The sequence below is a fragment of the Anas platyrhynchos genome, chromosome 1 (genome assembly GCF_047663525.1).
Source record: "Anas platyrhynchos isolate ZD024472 breed Pekin duck chromosome 1, IASCAAS_PekinDuck_T2T, whole genome shotgun sequence".
Classification (NCBI taxonomy): domain Eukaryota; kingdom Metazoa; phylum Chordata; class Aves; order Anseriformes; family Anatidae; genus Anas; species Anas platyrhynchos.
In genome coordinates, this window is record NC_092587.1 from 143,223,004 (window position 1) to 143,242,377 (window position 19,374).

At 39.2% G+C, this 19,374-nt stretch overlaps 1 protein-coding gene across 1 annotated transcript in view; it reads right to left on the reverse strand.

Annotated features, from left to right (window-relative positions):
- The window catches only part of ST6GAL2 (ST6 beta-galactoside alpha-2,6-sialyltransferase 2), a 180,267-nt gene that overhangs the window by 93,872 nt on the left and 67,021 nt on the right, over window positions 1-19,374 (reverse strand). The window lies entirely within an intron of this gene.

A 19,374-nucleotide genomic window follows, 5' to 3' on the forward strand; every position in this document is an offset into this window, starting at 1 on the left:
AAGATCAGTTCAAACAAAACCCTGTAACCAGGAGGGACCCCTCTGTGATCAGCAGGTCTTCTGATTCACTGGCAAGGTTAACTGGGGCCTCGCTACACTTTGTCTAGAAAGAGACAGGTAAGCATGAAATGACTTGTCTGAACCAGCAAAAGCTGTCTAGTACTGAAAATGGGAAAACAAATCATTGTATATATATCTGTACTGTAAACTGTGGAAGGGACTCAGAGCATAGCGCTCTCTCACCCTACCCTTCTGGGAGCCTTGGGTTACAAGAAGCACATTCCCTCTGGTTTATTGAAAACAAACATGAGATAATGGTTTGAATGACAAGAGACAGGTTGAAAGAAATAATGCCTAGATTGCCTTAGTGGGCAAGAGCCTCTTAGGGAAGAAATGGACTCTCTCCTCTAGCAATGAGATCCAAGGCACAGTACATCAGCCATTTCCAATTGGACCATGCCTGGACAGAGACAAGACTTGCCTCTGTTAGTACTGGTTTGGTTGTCACAGTTGTTGTTCTGTGGGGTGTATACTGTCACTACCAATGGCATCTGACCAAGGCAGAGTTGACTCTGAGCTCTATATCCACCCACGCTCTATCAGGATGTATCCCACTCTGAAAATGCAGCTACTAGCTCTGTTCCTCTCCTTCTGCCATTTCCACTGCATTTCCCTGCTTTGTGTTACTTGTAAGCACAGAACAGTGGGACTCAAAATCTGAGCTAATATGCAGTGGTCTGAGCAGGACCAAGAGTGCAGAATGAGGTTGTGATGTACTCTGGAGCTTTTTGTGGAGCTGGATTTGATGCTTTAATATGCACAGTACAAAACAGAGAGTTGCACTGATGATTGCTGCATTGCACTCTTAAGTTAAGCAACTCTCAATTTTGGTGATAATAAACTTGTGACTGCAATGCCTCAGTCATTTCATACAGTAACAAATAAAGTCACCCCAGCTGTAAAAAAAAAAAAAAAAAAGGACCATTGTGTCTCATTTTTCAGCACTGTAAAGTGAGAATCCAACCGTCCCAACCCCCACACAAACACACTTTTTCATTGACTGACACGCCAAATTCTCAGTCATACAGGCAAAATCCCTTTGAAGGTTACTCAGAGGTGAATGGCTGCAGGATCAGGCCTACAGAAAACACTGGTTGGTTTACCTTTCTCTTGCATTGCCTGTAGTCTGCATGATATCCCTACAGAAACTGCAGGTAGGCATTCTGTTAAACTAAAGGCTATGTATTTTTGTCTCCACAGCTGCGGCAGGACAAGTCACAAGAGCATTTTGCTGTTGATAAAGCAGCAAAAATCTTAGACAATATTCTGCCAGTGGCAATACACCATAATATTAAAAAGAGACTGCAGCAGGTATATAGATTTTGACAGAAAAATAAATCATTGTAGACAGTTCTACCTCCTTCCCCCCTCAATTACTTCTGGTAATGGTATATTCAAATCAATAAAACTATGTTAAGTAAAAACAGAAAAAGAAATTGCATCAACTGTATTTGGAACTGATTCCTGAATCTTCCAAATTGCTTTTCTTAAATGGAGAAATAAGTTTTCCCCAGCTCTCAGAAAGAGTGATTTTTTTTCTCTTTTGGATAAAAAAGTAACTTGCCTTTAAAAAAAAAGTAAAAAATCGAATGAACTCTATGGTAGGCAGCTCTTTCTTCTGGGGCTCTTTTGTTTTACCTACATCCATGTATAAATACTGCTATGATAGCCATATTCCTGTTTCAAACACTTTGTCCTCAACAATGGCACTCCTTTTCCCTCCATATCTATCACTGGTGACCTCTCTTTATCCTCAAAGCCCTTTAGTGCTCCCCTGGCCTATGGTACCCACCACTGTTTTCATGTTTGTAAGAACTGTATCACTGTTGTCTTCTCTATGGGGTTCAGAGCTGTGTGAACAGTCACAGTGCCAGGGTAGGGGTTGAGAATTCATGGGGTTAACAAGACTTTTAACCTAGTGTTCAGAGTTTTATTAATGAGCATGGATTTCTATTTCTATAGGATCTTTTCAACATGGCTGGGCATGTTTGTTTTGTTTTGTTTTTCCCAGGTGTGAATTTATTGATGTGTATTTAGCAGTTAAAAGGGATGAAATGGGACAAAGGCTAAGGGGACTACTGCTCCTCCATTAGTTTCAGGGCAGGTAATAAGGCCATAAGGTCACAAGGCTGTGCAATCATTTTCTTCATGCTCAGGCTGGAGCTGAGTTTGTCCCTGTTGAAAGGAAAGACACATATTGCTGTGATCCACACTCAGCATTGGAAGCATTTTCTTTAACAAGTGTTACAGTCCTGGAGGACACATGGACTGTGAAAGTCCTCACACACTTCCATTGCAAAGTTTGCGTCCTATAGCCAACATCCCCCCTTATGCTGTGTTATATCACAGATCTGAACTCTGTTTCAGGGTCTTGAGGTTGTGCAGAAATTTTGCAAATCCACCAGTAAAGCTCCAGATAGAGTTCAAAATAGGCAGATAATATTCACTAGCAAATCAATTCAATAAGAAAATGCCTGTATTCATCCTGGACCATGCAAATTAGATGTATGCTTTTCTTCTGACACTTAGCGATACAAAGTTTAATGATTCCAGGCCCAGGTTGCTCTGAAGATACCATATTTTATCATATCAACAGCAATTTTTCTTACCTGTCCCAACATTTAGTCGGAGTGACCTTTCCTGACTTATTTTTCATTTCTAAAGCAATCTGATTTTTTTGCAGATCTAAGATCTTGGTTTCCAATTCTGTGCTACCCTAACAGGAAATTAGATGTATTTCCTTCAATGCTTCCAAGCAGAGAGAAATTCACTCCATTATTCAGTGATGAAATCTTGCAGTGAGTAAATGACACCATGCAGACAGTGTAACAGCTCTGCTCCTGCCTCTTGTGAGGAAGAAGTATAACAGAGATGTTAGACATCTTCTCATCTGATTCCCTGCCCTGTCTGATTTAAGTTACCAAAACTGCAGGGAAGAAAGAAGTGGAGGACAGAGGGGCAAGGCAGAGCTCTGGCTGTCCTTGTTCTGCTTTGCTGCTCCAGAGGGGGCTTTTCTGAGGAAGTCTGAGAAGATCAAAAAGAAGTTGAGCCCTCAGTGTTTCACAATGTTAACTATGTTGCTGTAAGAGTAGCCTTTTTTTTTTTTTTTTTTGTGACAGTATTAGCATGATGCGGTTCATTTCCGTAAGTGCCACTGTATGAGATCTGTCCACTTCATTTAGACATCTTATTTATCTGTTGATCCCTGGTGAAAAAAGTCTTCTGATGGAACTGATTCAGTTAGCTGCATTGTAAATGGAGAGATGTAAGAGTCTTTGAGGGCCTCCAGAGAAAGACCTTACTCAGAAGCGTACATGTAGGTGGAACTGATTCTACTTTGTCAGTTTTCACTTCTGAGACACACCAAAAAAGAAGCTCAAATTAAATTTGTAGATTGTTTTTGAGCCTTTTTTTCCCCAGTAGTAAATTAGGATATCTTCCTTAGTTAGAAGTCTTTATTTCCTTCTCTGTCATAGATTTGTCTAATTTTCTCATGTGCCTTTAGTTTGCCACAACACTTTGATTCTTGGTCTGATTTGTGTCCATTCTGTCTCCTCTTGTTTATTTATTTATTTATGTATTTACTTACCAACCCCTTTCCCCTGCCTGTTTCCCCTCAGTGTAAAATATGTTTGCACTCCTCCCATGTCCCACGATCTACCCGTGGCTAACTGCAGACTTGTCTCTTTGCCTCTGAAAGCTCATCAAAACATTGGTTTCTTTTGTGGCCTGACTTTCTCTTCACTATTCCTATAGTGAAGGCCTATTTCTATCTTCAGTACTGTTCTCTGCACATTGCCAAGGTTCATTCAGAGCCAGTTTGTCATGTGCTTCCTTGTTGGTGTACCCTCAGTAGCATTGGCCTTGTCTTTGATTTGCTCATCAGTAGTGCCTAGCCTTTTTTTTTGCAGAAGTAGCCCGTCTTTCACAGCTCCTACATGCATGATATAACATAGAAAGGTCATATTTGAAACAAATACTGAATAATATACTAAATAATAACAGCCTTGACAGACCTCAGCTGCTTCTCTGGAACATGTTTGTTTCTCGTATTAAGTATTTGTGACTGTGTTTGTCCCCTTGTGTTCTTCTTAGGTCAGGTCAATCACAGCATGTGTCATGCCATAAATGAAGTGCAGAATGTGACAATATTAAATTTTTGATATGCTCCAGGGTGAAAAAAATCATTTTGAAATTTAAGAATTAAAATAAGAAAAAAAAAAAAAAAAAGGAATGATTGTGAATGATTGTTTAATGTTCTCTGAGACTTCCTTTTTGAAAGTCTGGTTACCATTCATTATAAATGAATAATTCAGACTGCAGCTTTCAAACAAGATGGAGTTACCTGAGCAGGTCTTTTCTCTGTCTCACAATACCCACCCCCATTTCACACCTCCAATATAAGACAAGATCTGCCTTGATAGAGAAAACTGCCAATGCTGAGGTTAGTGCAGGAGTAGGCCTCCATCAGTGATATCTGTGTATGTAAATTTTAGGATAAAACTTGCCTAAAGCCTACAGATGAGGAACAGCTTTTCCATGTTTGGGTATTATGTCTATCTACCGACATCAAATGTCTTTGCATACTAGTCATTTTTCCTGGACAGATTTGAAGTCTGGGAGTCACAATCAATAATTAAAACAAATAACACTCTAAGCAACAGTCAATACTAACTCTAAAAAAAAAAATTCTGCTCCACATCTGACAGCTACTGAATGGACTATGACCATCTTACTTTATACAACTCAAGCCATTTGTTTGTGCTTCTGAACAGCAGAAGCTAGAATTTCCTAGAATGAACTCTCAACAGTCTTAAAATGTCAGTTTCTTATTTTTCTCATAACACACAATTGCAGTTATTTGGAAATGATGGGAATGTACTAGTTGGTGATAAATTCATATTTAAAAAACAATCACAGTGTTTCTGATGTATATGTATTGACACCTGTTTTGTTTTGTTGTGTTTGGACAAAAAACATTCTTCCTCTTGTATTCAAAAATGTCTAATGAACAAACAGTGGGCATTGACATAAGAAAATAAAAAAATAATTATAAAATAAGGATATAAAGACAGTACTGGAAAAAACAGGATAACAATGAGAAAACTTGTCCAGCACTCTAGCTCTGCAGTTGTTGCAAACTGGAGTAGTCCTTTGGGTTTTATAGATTTGTGTGGTTTTATAGAGATGAATGTGACTTCATCTGACAATCTGGGCACAATACATTTTCCTCCAAAAAATTTATGTAAGATGGGAAAAAGAAGAAATAAGTAAGAAGCAATAAGTATTCTCCTGAAATATGGGCAGAACTATGAAGTTTTCATTTGTCCAAACACAGATTTTTGTCCTCTTCTTCCAAAAACCATGGGATTAGACATCAGAGAATTAGAGTACTACATTTTCAGACTGTAAAAACAATATTTTTTTAATTTACATAAAGGAAGAAAACATCTCTAAACAAATAAACTTCAAAGATATGAAAACAACAGGAATACACTTGTCCCAGGAGGGCAAGAATAAAACAAGTTTATTTTTGAGGTGAAAGAAAAATTATAGCAGCCGACAACATACGAGTATGGTAGATTTCTCTCTCTGACCAAGCACAGGTATAGTAACCAAAGCTGCTTGGGAAAAAAAAAAAAAAAAAAAAAAAGCCTGACAAACTTTTAACACACTTTTCTCATCTATTACTCTAGACACAAAAGCAGGACAGCAGTCAGCGTCACTTCTTGTGAGGAAACAGAGAACCGTCCTTGTAGAAGGTTAGATATGCAACCATATGTAGATGAAGTACAAATGACATCTCCATCCTACTGTGTTGTGGTCCTGGCACTGACAACTTGTGCAGATGTATGCAGGAAAAAAAATAAATAAAATAAATAATAATAATAATAAAATAAAATAAAATAAAATAAAATAAAATAAAATAAAATAAAAGAAGGAAGCTTCCATTTAGTTTCATTTTGACTTATGCCATAGAGAAAGCTCAATGGAGTCTTTCATTGTGAGCAAAGAACAATCTCAGTTTGGAGTAATTTCTTTGGTTACATGCCAGGTAGGTCTGGGTGAAAAAGTCAAACTGTATATGTCATAAATACAAAAATGTAAGCAGAACATCTGTTCCAATCTGTTCCGTTTGTTCACATGTGTTTGACTATTATGGGATGTCTGATATTCTTGCTGGAACCCAGAGGATTCCTAGCAGATAGTGATCCCCACAAGGTCAAACTCAAATAATTCTAATGATGTTGATTTTGCAGCAAAATGATGCTGATTTTGCAGCAAAACTGTCCAGGAGTGCTCACACTCATGAGAGCAATGTCTCAGCTGTGGTTATAGTAACAAAGAACTGAAGGCAGTAGCTGTTCCAGATAGATCTACATACACATTTCTGTTCCTAAGATAAAGATGTACAGCATCTATGACTAATCTAAATGTGAGATATCATTACTTATAATATCCAGCCCAGTGCAAAGAAGAACAGAACAGGGTAAAGAAAAATGATGTTTTGTTCTGGCCTCGGAATGCAACTCTACATAAAGATCCCTCAGGATATGTGATCATTCTGGGAAAGGGGCAGGGTTAAACAAGAGGCAAAAGATTTGTATTTGTACTTCTGTTGGATTAAGGAACAGTGAAGGATAGTGAATTCCATCCTAGAAGGAGAAGGACTACTTTGTGTGGTTCTACAAAACCTTGAAAGCCAACATAGCCAAGGCTAGTCTGGTTCTGGGTCTGACTTAGCTAAATGCAGAGTTATGTTTGATTTCACTGGAAGCCCCTCTCAATGCCTGTAAATTTAAAGCTATATGGTACTCTTCCTAAGACACTGCTTTCTGCAGGTCAAGAAATCCTGAGATTACAACCATTTTTGAGCCCTTTCCAGGGCATTCAGAGAATACCTAGTACTATTTTCAGGGAACCCCAATTTTGGAGGGGGTCACCGACAGACTTGCAGTACATAGTACAAACAGCCCTTGGGATTTATCTGGGAAAGAACAGATGCAGAGAGAGTATTTTACCCTTGATATCAAATTCAGTAGCTTTTTTTCTTTATTTTTTTCTTTTTTTTTTTTTTTTTTTTCTAAATTGTTTCCCTTTGTTCTTAGCGGCAAATGGGAATAGAATGAATGCATGTGGTTGAACGTGAAATAATTAGTTTACTTGATTTAAAAGAGTTTTTTTTTCTTTGCTTAAAATTTATCATTTTGTTTTGAACAGTGTCTGCTTGATATCTGCAGTTTCAAGGAAGGCTGTTCAAGTTTGGAGAATTTGTTTGCCTGGCTGTACTATGTATCTTCATAAAGCCAGCAATGTAGCTGCAACTCAAGGCTCATTTTTCTTCCTCTCTTTGAAATATCTAGTTAGAAAGGAAATCACTCAGGAAGGAGTGCAACAAAAAGATTAATTATAGCAAAACACTTACAATGCAATGGTAAGAATTGTGCTGGCCCTGCTGGATATTGATATGATTGGGAAGAAGAATGATCAGGAGACTCACAGAGTTTCTTTGAGATCAGAGGCAGTGCTGTTCAAAGAAAGACCTCATCTGTACAGTGATCCCCCATGTGGTTCATCACTAGCTTTCCTATGAAGACCCCAAACCTCAATGAGCCAAATGATCTCATTATACCAGAGAATGATAATACTTGTAAGTGGGATTAAAACAAATGCTTACCTAGATTGTAGAAAACTACACAGATCAGACCCATAAGGATGATACAAAGGCATTGTAAAAAATATTAGATACCCCTGAGTACCTTACTTTGTAAATGGCAACAGAGTGACATCAAGTCTTAGCTGTTAATTAGCTGTGTCTGTGGTGGAAGATGGAGCAGAAAGGAATGTGGAACAGTGAGGAGGCTGTGGTATAGCAGTCTATGAGGGCTTGAATAAATGAGCTCTGCTTAAGGACAGCTAAGCCCTGTTTGACACCAGATCAATATAATCTTCTGGGGAAAAAAAGTATAATATCAAAACAACAACAACGTATTTTTGCAGCTATCTGAAAGCTGAGTGGAGAAATTGGTAGAACAAGTAGCAGAATACACCCTTACCATGGCAAAATAGATTAATGAGACACAAAAATAGATTTAAAAAGATGGATCTTTCTGTGTTTCTTCTTCTTCTTGTATTGGTTTATATTCTAGATTGCCAATTTTCTCAGTCAAACTTTGCTTTAAAAATCAGATTTTGTGTATTTTTGCAAGCCTGGACATTTGTGATTGCAGAGGAAAAGAATACCACTGAAATGACAGCAAGTGTATGAACAGTTTCACCCTGTGCAAGATTAGGCAGCCTTTATCCACACCAGTGAAATATCAAAACAACTCTTTCAGATCTACTGTATAGGTGTGACAACCAAATAATCTGAATTATGCTGTCCTGCAGTCTCTTCTGTCATGCTCTTTTTGACACCTTGCACAGAGGAGATGGATCAGAGTTCACACTTGTGAAGAACTCTGCTGAAATTGCAGAAACAAAAGTACGTGTCAGAATCCAATTCCCCAAATAATATGTAGCAGTCCTTATCTCGGAGGGCATGTACCAGATGCTAACACATAATCCTGCAAGCAACATGGGTACTGTCAGCAGCTGTTGAGATAATACAGTAGTTGATTTTATTTCTCTGATAGCAATTTGGTTGCCTGAAGTCACTTTTTTTTTTGCCAAAGGTAGATCATGGTGTTCAAATGGGGGAAGCTGATCATTAACGGTAATTTGTTTTGATCTTTATGAATATGGAATTAGAGTGGGAGGTGTGTGCACTTTAATTGCCTTTTAGCATCACCAAGGCAGAAGAATATTGACTAATATTGATTAAGTGGGATGAAATCCTCTTCTAATTTTTTTCTCCTAAGGAGAAAGTAAATTGGTTCATTCATTAGAACACACAGAAAAGAGGCCTGTTCCCAGATCACCTACTGCTCTGATATAGATAGCTCTCCCTCATTTGAAATTCTTGTTTATATTTGTCTCCCCTAGGTGAAAATACTTCCCAAAAGAAAAGCACTGATGAGTAGGTTAGGTAGACCACCACTTGCAGTATTTATAAAATGAGTGGAATATGTTGGGCTGTTCATCACAGTCAACTAACTGTTCAGTGCACTTATGTAGACTGTGTAGACCTATTCTCATGGTGCAACCATGGAAAAGGTTCATTTACAATGATTGTATTGTGAACCCAGGGAAAGAAAAAGAAGGCAGTAGCTTGCTAATTAGCAAATGCTACTTCAGGGTCATTGGCTTGAAAGTAAGAGTCATTAAAGTCAATTTAAACAAACTTTCAGACCACTTTTTGTTTGTTTCCAGGCAGGCACTAAGTTCTTGTAAACCTTCAAGGACTTCACCTCTACTACACTGAAATACAGCCTTCTAAAGCAGAAAGTCCTTTCATTGTGAGCAAGTCCGAGTATTGTTGAATAACTGAGACCTTGTTGCTATATTAATGATAGAAATGTGGGAGGCCAAAAGAGATAGAAGGGATCAAATGAATTCCAAATAACATTTTCCTAGCTTCCTAGGCCATCCATAGATGGCCCAGCTCAAAACTGCTTGATATATACAGTAGCAACCTGTAATAGCAATATTTCCAAGAGAAGACTGTATTGCTATTCCATGAGAATGTTTGTGATGCAACCACATTAACACCGTCAGGAAAAATTCCTAATTACTCTTTTTTGTGTGTGTCTCAGAATTCAATGGTTAGATTCAAGGATATCCCTTTTTACTCAGAAAATAACAATAATTATAGGGTGGAGTGATTGTTTCAGAATATCGTGATTTATTTAATAAATAAGTGTTCAAAACAAAACTTGAATAATAAGGTAAAGCAATGCCATCCAATTTCTGTTCATTGACAACCCTATTCATTTGTATTTTAATAAAGAGTTAAAACTAGCAGTTCAAGAGGGAAGGTTTCCAGATCATCACTACATTTTACATGAACTTTACTTTCATTCCTGAGCAGTTCAGTGTGAAGAATTGTCTGTTTTTGCACCTGAAATACTGTGTGAACAGTTTTATTTGGAAACTGTTAACAGGGGTTGGGGGTCGCAAGCCAGTTTGAAAAAGTAAGGACATCTTTAGTGGATGAAGTGCAGGAAACCTCAGAAACCTCAGAGAACAGAACACTCAAAAAATACATGCTCCAATGGAGCCTGCCACTACTTTTTTATTAATTCCATGAAGATCAAGACTGCACGCCTTTTCAACCACTGACTTGCGATAAGACCTTTTGGGTGCTACCACTGTCCAAGGGGAAAAAAAAAAAAAAAAGGAGAGATACTTTGTATAGGAGTTTTTAGGAGTTTGTGTACCCCTGTGTATGATTTGAAATGTTATTTTGTTTTGGTTTTGATGTTGTTTTATTTGCTTACTAATTACATGAAAACCTTGTTAAACATGTTACTTGTTTTTTCTTTTTTTTTTTTTTTTCCCCTAACAAATTTATTTCAGGATATATAGTGCTGGAGAGGATGCATTAATATCTGTTTAGATTGCCACAAGTACTCGAGTTCCAAGAACACGGAACTATAGGCAGATTTTGTTGTGCATTATTGAATCTGTCCATATTCACTTTTGTTTGTCAGTCTGACCATATTATCCATAGCCTTCTTGGTGTTATATTTTCTTAGAAGGGCATGCAATTCTTAGTAAGAATAATGGCAGACACAGTGATTTGGTGAAAAGAAAACTTAAAGGAAAACCCTCCATAGGAAGATTGTATTAGGGAGTTAGGCATATTATCTGTTATCATTAAAATAAATATACTTTTTCCATTTATACTATCATCAAAACCAAGCTAACTTGAAAGTGAAATATGGTGACACACATAAAACGTTTTTTCTTCTTCTTCACCCTGTGGTCAGAGTGAGGAGTTTTGGTAATTCCAAATAATTTCTAATGGATGCTGAAATAAAACTAAATGCAGTAGTAAATGAGTTCTTTTCTCACTGGGATCCCTTCCAACCACGTTTACATCCATGTTTTTGTGAGTGGGTAGTGATTTTGTGTACCCACCAAGAGACACTTTTTTTTTTTTTTTTTGAGTGAATGCTAAATGTCTGCCTGATATCAGCAGAAAATTTGAGTAGGAGAAAGTATGGTTCTTCTAACTCCCCCTTGTTTTGGAAAACAGAGGTCATAATGAACGAAGAGTTTGCAGCTATGCTTGTGCCCAAGTCATGTTGCCTGGGGGCTCCTCCAACCAAAATGTGAGCGATATCATAATGAATTTCCTCTAAATTCCTCCTCAACATCTTACTGGGTATTTCCATGCCTGTGAGTTGTCATTTGACTGAAGAGTTGATTGGCCTGAGAGCTGGTTACATTAAATAGACTTTTTTTCCCCCTCTTTCTTAAACCTAGCACAGTAAATCTTATACCCCTTCTCTGAGAGCACCTTTGGCCCATGGCATTCCCTTCTCTCTCTGCTCCACAGGTGTAGGAATGTAAGCAGAGATGGGTGGGTGACAAACTTGACAAAGAAAGTTGGCACCTCCTTAGGTGGAAGTAAGGCAGCTGGCCCCAAACTTTGGCCCAGAAGCTCTGCTCTTCTACAACTTCACTCCTCAGCCACGTATGTGTGTGAGGTGTGTCAAACACATGAGCTTCCCCCAGATTTTACATTCACCACTCAAGCAGGCTATAAGGAAAATGTGCTATGGATGTTGTTTTTTTGCTGTCAGATATAAAAGGAAAATGAGAACACTCTTTTATCATATCCTTGGAGTTCAGATGTGTCAGAATCAGGACAGATACCTCTCTATCTGAAACCATCCAAACTCACAGCCTACTTCTACAGTTTAATAGTGAGGCCCACCATCAAGGAGGTCAAACTGTATTCCAAAGTCTGCTCTGAAGCCTTCATCGGTGTTGTACATTGACCAGATGCAGTAGAGGTGGAGGCAGCTTTCTGGCGTGAGCAGCTTGGTGTGCTTGGTGCTGCACTGGCTTGTGCCCAGTGCTTGTCCCAGCCCAATTTAGCAGCCTTGTTCTCCCCTTGCGCAACACAGACTGACCAGGCACTCAGCAACATACTTTGTGGGGTGGGTTGTTCAAGACCTGGGCATAGTGGTCACAGAATCACGGAACCACAGAATAGCTGAGGTTGGCAGGGACCTCTAGAGCTTGTCTGGTTCAAACCCTGCTCCAGTAGAGCCACCCACAGCAGGCTGCCCAGGCCATCTCCAGGCTGCTTTTGAAGATCTCCAAGAGGCATATCTTAAGATGCTCACTCTTTACGGGCAAAAAGAAGGGACCCACAGAGGACCAATTATCTGCTCCCCTCTGCCTCCCTTCCCCCTTTCACAGTGACTCTGGATGAGCTGAATCACCAGAGGCTAATTCTTTAATTCTTGTCTCTGGGTAAAGTAAGTGAAGATTGCACAGGTCAAATTTAGCTAACTAAATTTAAGACCATGACACAGGGGAATCCTGCTTGTCCTCATTCCCCAGCTGTTGTCCTTCCATGAATATTATAATTACTTTATCTCCTTGAACACCCCTGCCATTTCTCAGAAATACTTTCTGACAAAATTCTTTGGTTTTCTTCCTGTGTTTTGTTGTTGTTGTTGTTTATCCTTGCTCCAAAATTCTCCTTATTTCCAGTAGTCCAGAATGAGAACAACTTCTAGTTGTTCTAGTTAAAAGAGAAATTGAGTTTAAAACTAAAACGTTTTTTGTAGTCATCTTACATAATAAAGCATCTCCAAGGGACTATGGGTGCAGAAAATGTCAGATAAAAAGATTGCTTTCAAAGGAACAAAACACAGGCATTTTAAGGCTTTGGTTAAGTACTTATGAGGAAAGAGAAGTTGCCATCTCTGCTCTGAAAGATCACAGTCTTCTTGTGATGCACTGTAAAGGAAGGGCCTGGCCCAAGGTGTGTTGCTGTAGCATAAGCAATAAAGATGGATAGGAGTGATTCTTTTAACAGCCTCTCCCAATACAATTAGCTGCACCCACCTCTAGCTTTCTACTCAGATGTCACAGGAGAAATGCTTCAATGCTGTGCCTGCAAGTGGAATGCTTATATGTTTCAGAAAGGACATCTAGTGCCTGTTGCCAGCGGAAATAATAAAGATGACAGGCTTTCTCAGATGAAGACACACTCCTGTCACATTTTTTATAATCATTGCTTTATTTAAAAAGGAAAACATAACAAAACAACAACCAAACAAAAAACCACTCAGTATGACTGCAGGATCAGATGATCTTATTAAAAATTGCATTACTTATTTGGGCTACTTGCCCCATTTCTTCTGACATGAAACACAAGAGGCCTCTGAATTTTGAAAAACAAAGTGCTGTAGCAAATTAAAAAACATCTTTTGTTCTTCTCAGGATAAACACCACTGGGTACCTGTGCTGACAGTCCCCTCCAAGTCAAAGAGGAGCGGGAGTCCTGTGTGGGGCACCAGCCAGTTAAGCTGAGGGTGGGTTATGGCAGTCAGTTGGTAACATACTCTTAATGTCACTGTAACTGAATTTCCCATAGTGATATATTCCTATCCAGATAAAGAGAGAGGTTTCCTGTTGATGAAGTGCCATAGTCCTGCCTTTGTTTCACATGCACATTGCCTCTATTCAGAGGCAACCTTTGCTACTTTTTCCTCCTGCTTCTTCTCAATGCAGACTCAAAGCCTGCTGGACTGGTGGAGGCATTTCCATGGCTTTGAGGAGCTTAGGTCTGGCTCTGCACAGGTGGGAGCAGAATTCCCTACTGTGATTTTTTATTACTATTATTGTTATGAAACACTAGTTATTTAGTTTATCTTTCTGGCAAAACTCTGCCAGGGCAGTGGAGGTCAGCCATTCAGCCCTAATTTCTATGATCAGCAGAAGACCTTACCACATGACCCAGCTATTGCTAATCTTGATGCCATTGCTTATTTTTTTTATTTATTTATTTTAGCCTCAGGGTGGAGATGCATAAGAATAATCAAACATTCCCTAGTGACAGAAGCTGTTCCTGCAGGAAGGAGAAACACTTTCTAAGAAGAAAAGGAGGGTATTGCCAGTGGAGGGGGGACCTGGACTGAGAGAAAGATAAGAAAGCCAGCTGAAGCCATCCTCCTCCTTGGTGCTGGTGCAACGGAGAGAGCAGGAGGCCAGTCCAACTTTCCCCTTTGCTGTAGAGGAGCCCTGCCACAGCATTAGAAAAGTGGAGCCAGGTCTGGCCTTGGTTCTGACCCCTTCAGCATTATCAAACAGGGGGCTGGGCTCAGGCTGCTGAGAAGGAGCCTGAGCTGTGCAGGGAGGCAGGGGTGGAAGAGCAGGGATTTTCTGCAGACCCCCACCCTTCCCACAGGCTGAAACAATTCACAGAGAACTGCCTGAGTTCATACATTTGCCTGCCCATGAAGCATTCTCCAGAAATCCAGTTCTGATTAAAAAAATACAAAGAACTACTTTTATTATGTGCTAAAGAAATATTTAATATTGCAAACGCCCAAATAATTGAAGCCATCTGGAACATACACAAATATTAAATAAAAACACCATTAGTTATATGAAATACCTCCTGCTCCTCCTGTACCTGTGATGATCAAGTGATGGCCTCAGAAATATATCCCCATCTTGCCCTACCATGAGAAAAATCTGGACACAGAAGTTTTTACTTTTCATGAACAGACAACGTCATGCTGTTTCTTGGCTACTCACATTCACTGCTAACACATGAATAGTCTGCAGTCCAGAAAGCTTATCTGCACTCAGAAGAATCCTGCGTCTTTAACAGTCTCACCCTATTTCAAAATCATCATCTTTTTACTGTTTTGAGCAAAATGGTTGAAGATTTTACTTGGATGTTACATGCTAAGCAGTGCAGTTCTGTTCTGATGCTCTGACTGCCATGTGATATCACCTTCAAAGCAGAAAGCAGTAAGGTTTGTTCCGTGAGTGGAAGGTACAAGCAATGTGGTGTAAAGGAGAAAACAAGTTAATCAGGTTTCAATTTACTGAGCTATAGGAAGGGAATATCTGTCTGTTTGTCTATCCATTTATGCTATTCTCTTGATGTTTTGCAACACTTTGATTTTATATTGCTAAACCAAACACAGATCAGTGTTACAAAATTAAATATAAGTAAATAAACATAAGGAACTTAAAAGAAGAGATGCACTGTTTGAGTCACAAACAGAGCAGATGAAAAGCTGCAAGGTTAAGAGCAAAAGAAGCATCTACAGTAATTTCAAAGCAGGCATTTAAAAATTGCCATGACAGCAGCCTTTCAACTGTGAGCTGAAGAAACTGGGAAGCTGTTAATGATGGTCTTTACATTTCTGCCCTCAAAGTCTAGAGTTTTGACTTCGGCTTCAAAGGGAATGCTGCTCACACCATCTATCTGCAATATAAAGCTCTCTTCGTGATCAGTCTGCAAAGCAACAGGTATCACTGCTCTTTCATCTGGACCGGAAGATGTGCACAGGGAAACTTCCCGCTGAGATGAGCTCAGCTCAGATTCCTCTGCCCGGGCTTGGAAAGGCTCCTTTCTGGATCACCGTGCAGCTGCTGCACACAAAGCTGCTTGTTCAAGACGTGGCTGGAAGAACACTGATGTGCTCTCAGCAGGCTGGCTGTTCAGCTTGTGAGAATGCCTCTGTCTCCCTGCCATCAATGGAGATTCAGCCACTTATCCCAGCAGAGTATTCGAGCTAATACGTTCAATCCCCCCAAAGAGGGCACAGGGTGTCTAGTCCAGCCAAATCTGAATAGACCTTAACCTGTCTTATCACAGCACTTATAGAAGTGAAGCCTCTAATATTTTACCCAGCTGTTTAGTATGTAGTGTCCATGGGACTGACACCAGTAACACGGACAATATAACATGGGCATCAGCTGGAAAACAGACCTGTGGTCCATCCCTCAGTTCTGTGCTGCCATGATTACAGTCCTGTTATGTCCAATCTCAAAACTGGCTCAGGGCTGTTGTACAAGGGTGTGCAGGCCTCCTGTTGCTCCACGACCCCAAATTATGAGAGTTTCTGTGAAAGCATTGTGCCATCAGGTAGCTGTGCTCTGTGACCCACCTGTCTATTTGAAACCTAAAGGATGGTACTTACACAGTCTATGGATTTGATATAATGAGTGAAATATGTGAAAAAAACATATGTTTTTTGCTGAACTTCTCCTGTTTTTGCACAAGCAAAATTGCTGTAAAATAGCAGTATTTTTGGAAAATTGTCTCCCACTCAAAAAACTCCAAATAATTTTTTTCAGTTCTATGTGAGATGTTTTCACTGAAACTTTTGAAGCAGATAGTCATTTTTTCTGGGTTTATTTTTATTCCATTTGGATAATTATTGATCACATGGCCTAGCTTACAGTTCTTTCATTCCCTTGAGAAGCATTAGGTAAGGGAGGCGAAACCATGCTGACTTTGTTTTTCACAGAGGTAAGTTATGTTGGGAATCTTTCTGCCAGGTAACAAGGCAGGAATTACCTCATCTCTCTTTAATAGTCACAGTAAAAGTGGGACCTGACTGATGTGATTCACTATTGACTATATATTTCCTTTTCATTACTATGCTCGATGAGCGTTTGATGTGTCACATTCACATAACATATACTTTTTCATAGTCTATAGCTATCTGACTGCATCTCTGAGATGTGTGTGCTGCACTCAAATATTTTTAGCACCCCCTTTGCTTTGATCTGACAAGACTGCCTCTCACGCAGAGTGCTTTCATTGTCCTCTTTCTTTTTTGTGTGTTGAATTCCTTACACTGAGTACTAAGGGCAACTTTTCACTGAACATGGGCACCTTCTCATGCAACAGAGGGGAGTATTTGCTGCCCCAGCAGCATTGTCAGAACAGGAGACAGATACTGTGCTTTCAGACAGTTAGAGATATCAAAGGACTCCCAGGCAGGTGCAGAGGAAACAGGTGTAACATCAGAGGCCTACCTTTCTGCTAAAATGTCCCAGAAATGCCAAAAGCTGTATGGTATAGGCACACGTTGCAGAGAAATCCTTGGATACAGCTGACTATGAATAGCAAACTCTTAGGGACTACAGGTTCCTGCTGAGTTCAGAGGTTGGAAAGTGCCACTTTCTCGCAGAACTGCTCCTGTGAGGGATCTTTCAGGCCTTCAGTGGAGGTTCCAAGCAAAGCAAGAGATATTTCAGATTGATCTTGTGTGACAGCGTGCCTGTGGGATCAGTGAGATGCAGGTGTGAGCTGCTTCTTTCCTTCTCCAGTCTTGCACATCCTGGCTTACATCCAGTGGGTTAATGTATGGTGGCTTCATGGCTCTGACCATATTGAAGACAAGCCACTGAGCACAGACACTAAAATATGCAGAAACAGACCTGGATCATTCAGCACATACTTGGTGAATGCTGTAGTATGAAGTTAGGAGACTTTTTCTCTTCTCCTCAGTGACAACAAATGTTGAATACAAAATGCTACACCAGAGGGGGACAAAAGAAGTCTACAACAGTCTAGCTGATAGCGCTGTGGTCAGGGTGTTCACATGGGAAATAGGAAGCCCATATTCACATCCGTGGTCTAAATCAGACAGAAGAGGGATCTCACATACTCACTGAGGTGGGTTAGTAGGTTATTGTTGAGCACCTTCTTTGCTCCTAAAAAGGAACTATTCCATTTCCTTATGGTAATGTCAAGACACTCCCTTTTCACCCACATAACAAAAAAAAAACACACACAGAAAAAAAGTTTATGGCATTGAAGGTGATATAAAATGTAGGAGAAGAGCACTTGGCATTTGTCAGACAGTCAACATCCTTCCCTTGAACAGTAACATCAGATTTTATAGAAAGCAAGCAGTTAAGTATGTAGTATGAAGGTCACTGGAACTCCCTGGGTCTAACTCATTAGCATATTAACAAGGAAGAGCTTTCACACATTCATAGACCATTGAACTGATCAGACACTGATGAGGCTGAAAGGTGATACTTTGTTCTTGTGAATTTGGTCTTCTGATTCCAAATGTATGGTTTTCCATACTAAAGAAAAATGTCTTCAAATCAGCCCATATTGATGCATTTCCCATCATACTTAATATTGTATGACACACTAGATTGTCCTGTAAGAGACACACATTTAATCTCCTTCTCTTGCAGTTCTTGAATTTTACTCTACATCTTCTTCTTCCTAAGACTATCATTGTCTGTATCCGTCTTCTTTCCATCCTCCTTCATAGACATGGGCAATGAATCCATTTCTGGAGATAGTGCATTGTCTAGAAAATCCTATTGTGTTAATAAACTACTATTTTCTTCTCAAAAACATTTTTCTACAACTTATTGACCTCTTGCTCCTTGTGTGCTTGAAGTATTTATTGGTTCTCTCACCATTCTCCCCTACCCATAATCTGCAATTTCCCACTTAATTTGTCATGTTCTTTCTTCATTTTATTCTTACCATCTTTGTGTTCTGCGGCAAGATATTGCCACTGTTTGTGGACCATAGATGAGGTCACGAGCTATATATCTATATTTGGCCAAACTGATATATATGTCTCTATTTTTCCTACCATAACATCTGTCTAAGATCAGGGTTCCAAAGCGTTGCCATGTTTTCATCTCCAGTCCCTGCTATGAAGAGTATAGGGGCTAAACAAATGAATAGTGACACTATACGCACAACACTTAATTTGTTTTTTCAGGAGTGAATTTAGTCTAAGCATGAAGGAATGTCAGATAAATATTTATCAATTTGATTCTTATCTGAACCAGACCATACACTTGTAGATTGGTTATCAGTAGCACAGTAATATAAATAACATGATGTCATATACAGTACAGATTCAACTCAGGAAATGTTTGATTTCATATATTATGGAAGAATGCTATCAGATGTTGGCAAATATAACATGTCCTAATTCCTAAGTTTACTTTAAAATAAAGCTACAAAATTAGAAATTTTGCTTTAGCCATTCTTGGGGACAGTAATTGCAAATATTCACAAAAGCATGAGCCTTCAAAAGGAAGAAAATGTGTCTAACTTCATCAGATCTTCAAAATAAAAAGTCTGTCATTTTCTTACTTGGCCTTCAGTAAAGAGAATCAAACAGTAATATTACAGATGTGTCTCAAATCACGATGTGTTTCTGATGGTAATGGTTTCACCACTATTAGATTTGTTATAAGCAATTCATTAACACTGCCTTTTCTCATATGATCATAAGATTTCTGACAAGAAAATAACTGGCTATTGCTCTTTGTAAAGGAAAAGAAAAAGAGAATTGGTTAAAGGTTACCACAGATAAAAAGAGATCTGCTTTCAATACCAGGAAATGACATATATTTTACTTGTTTTAGTATTCCTCTCCAGAATGCTTCAAT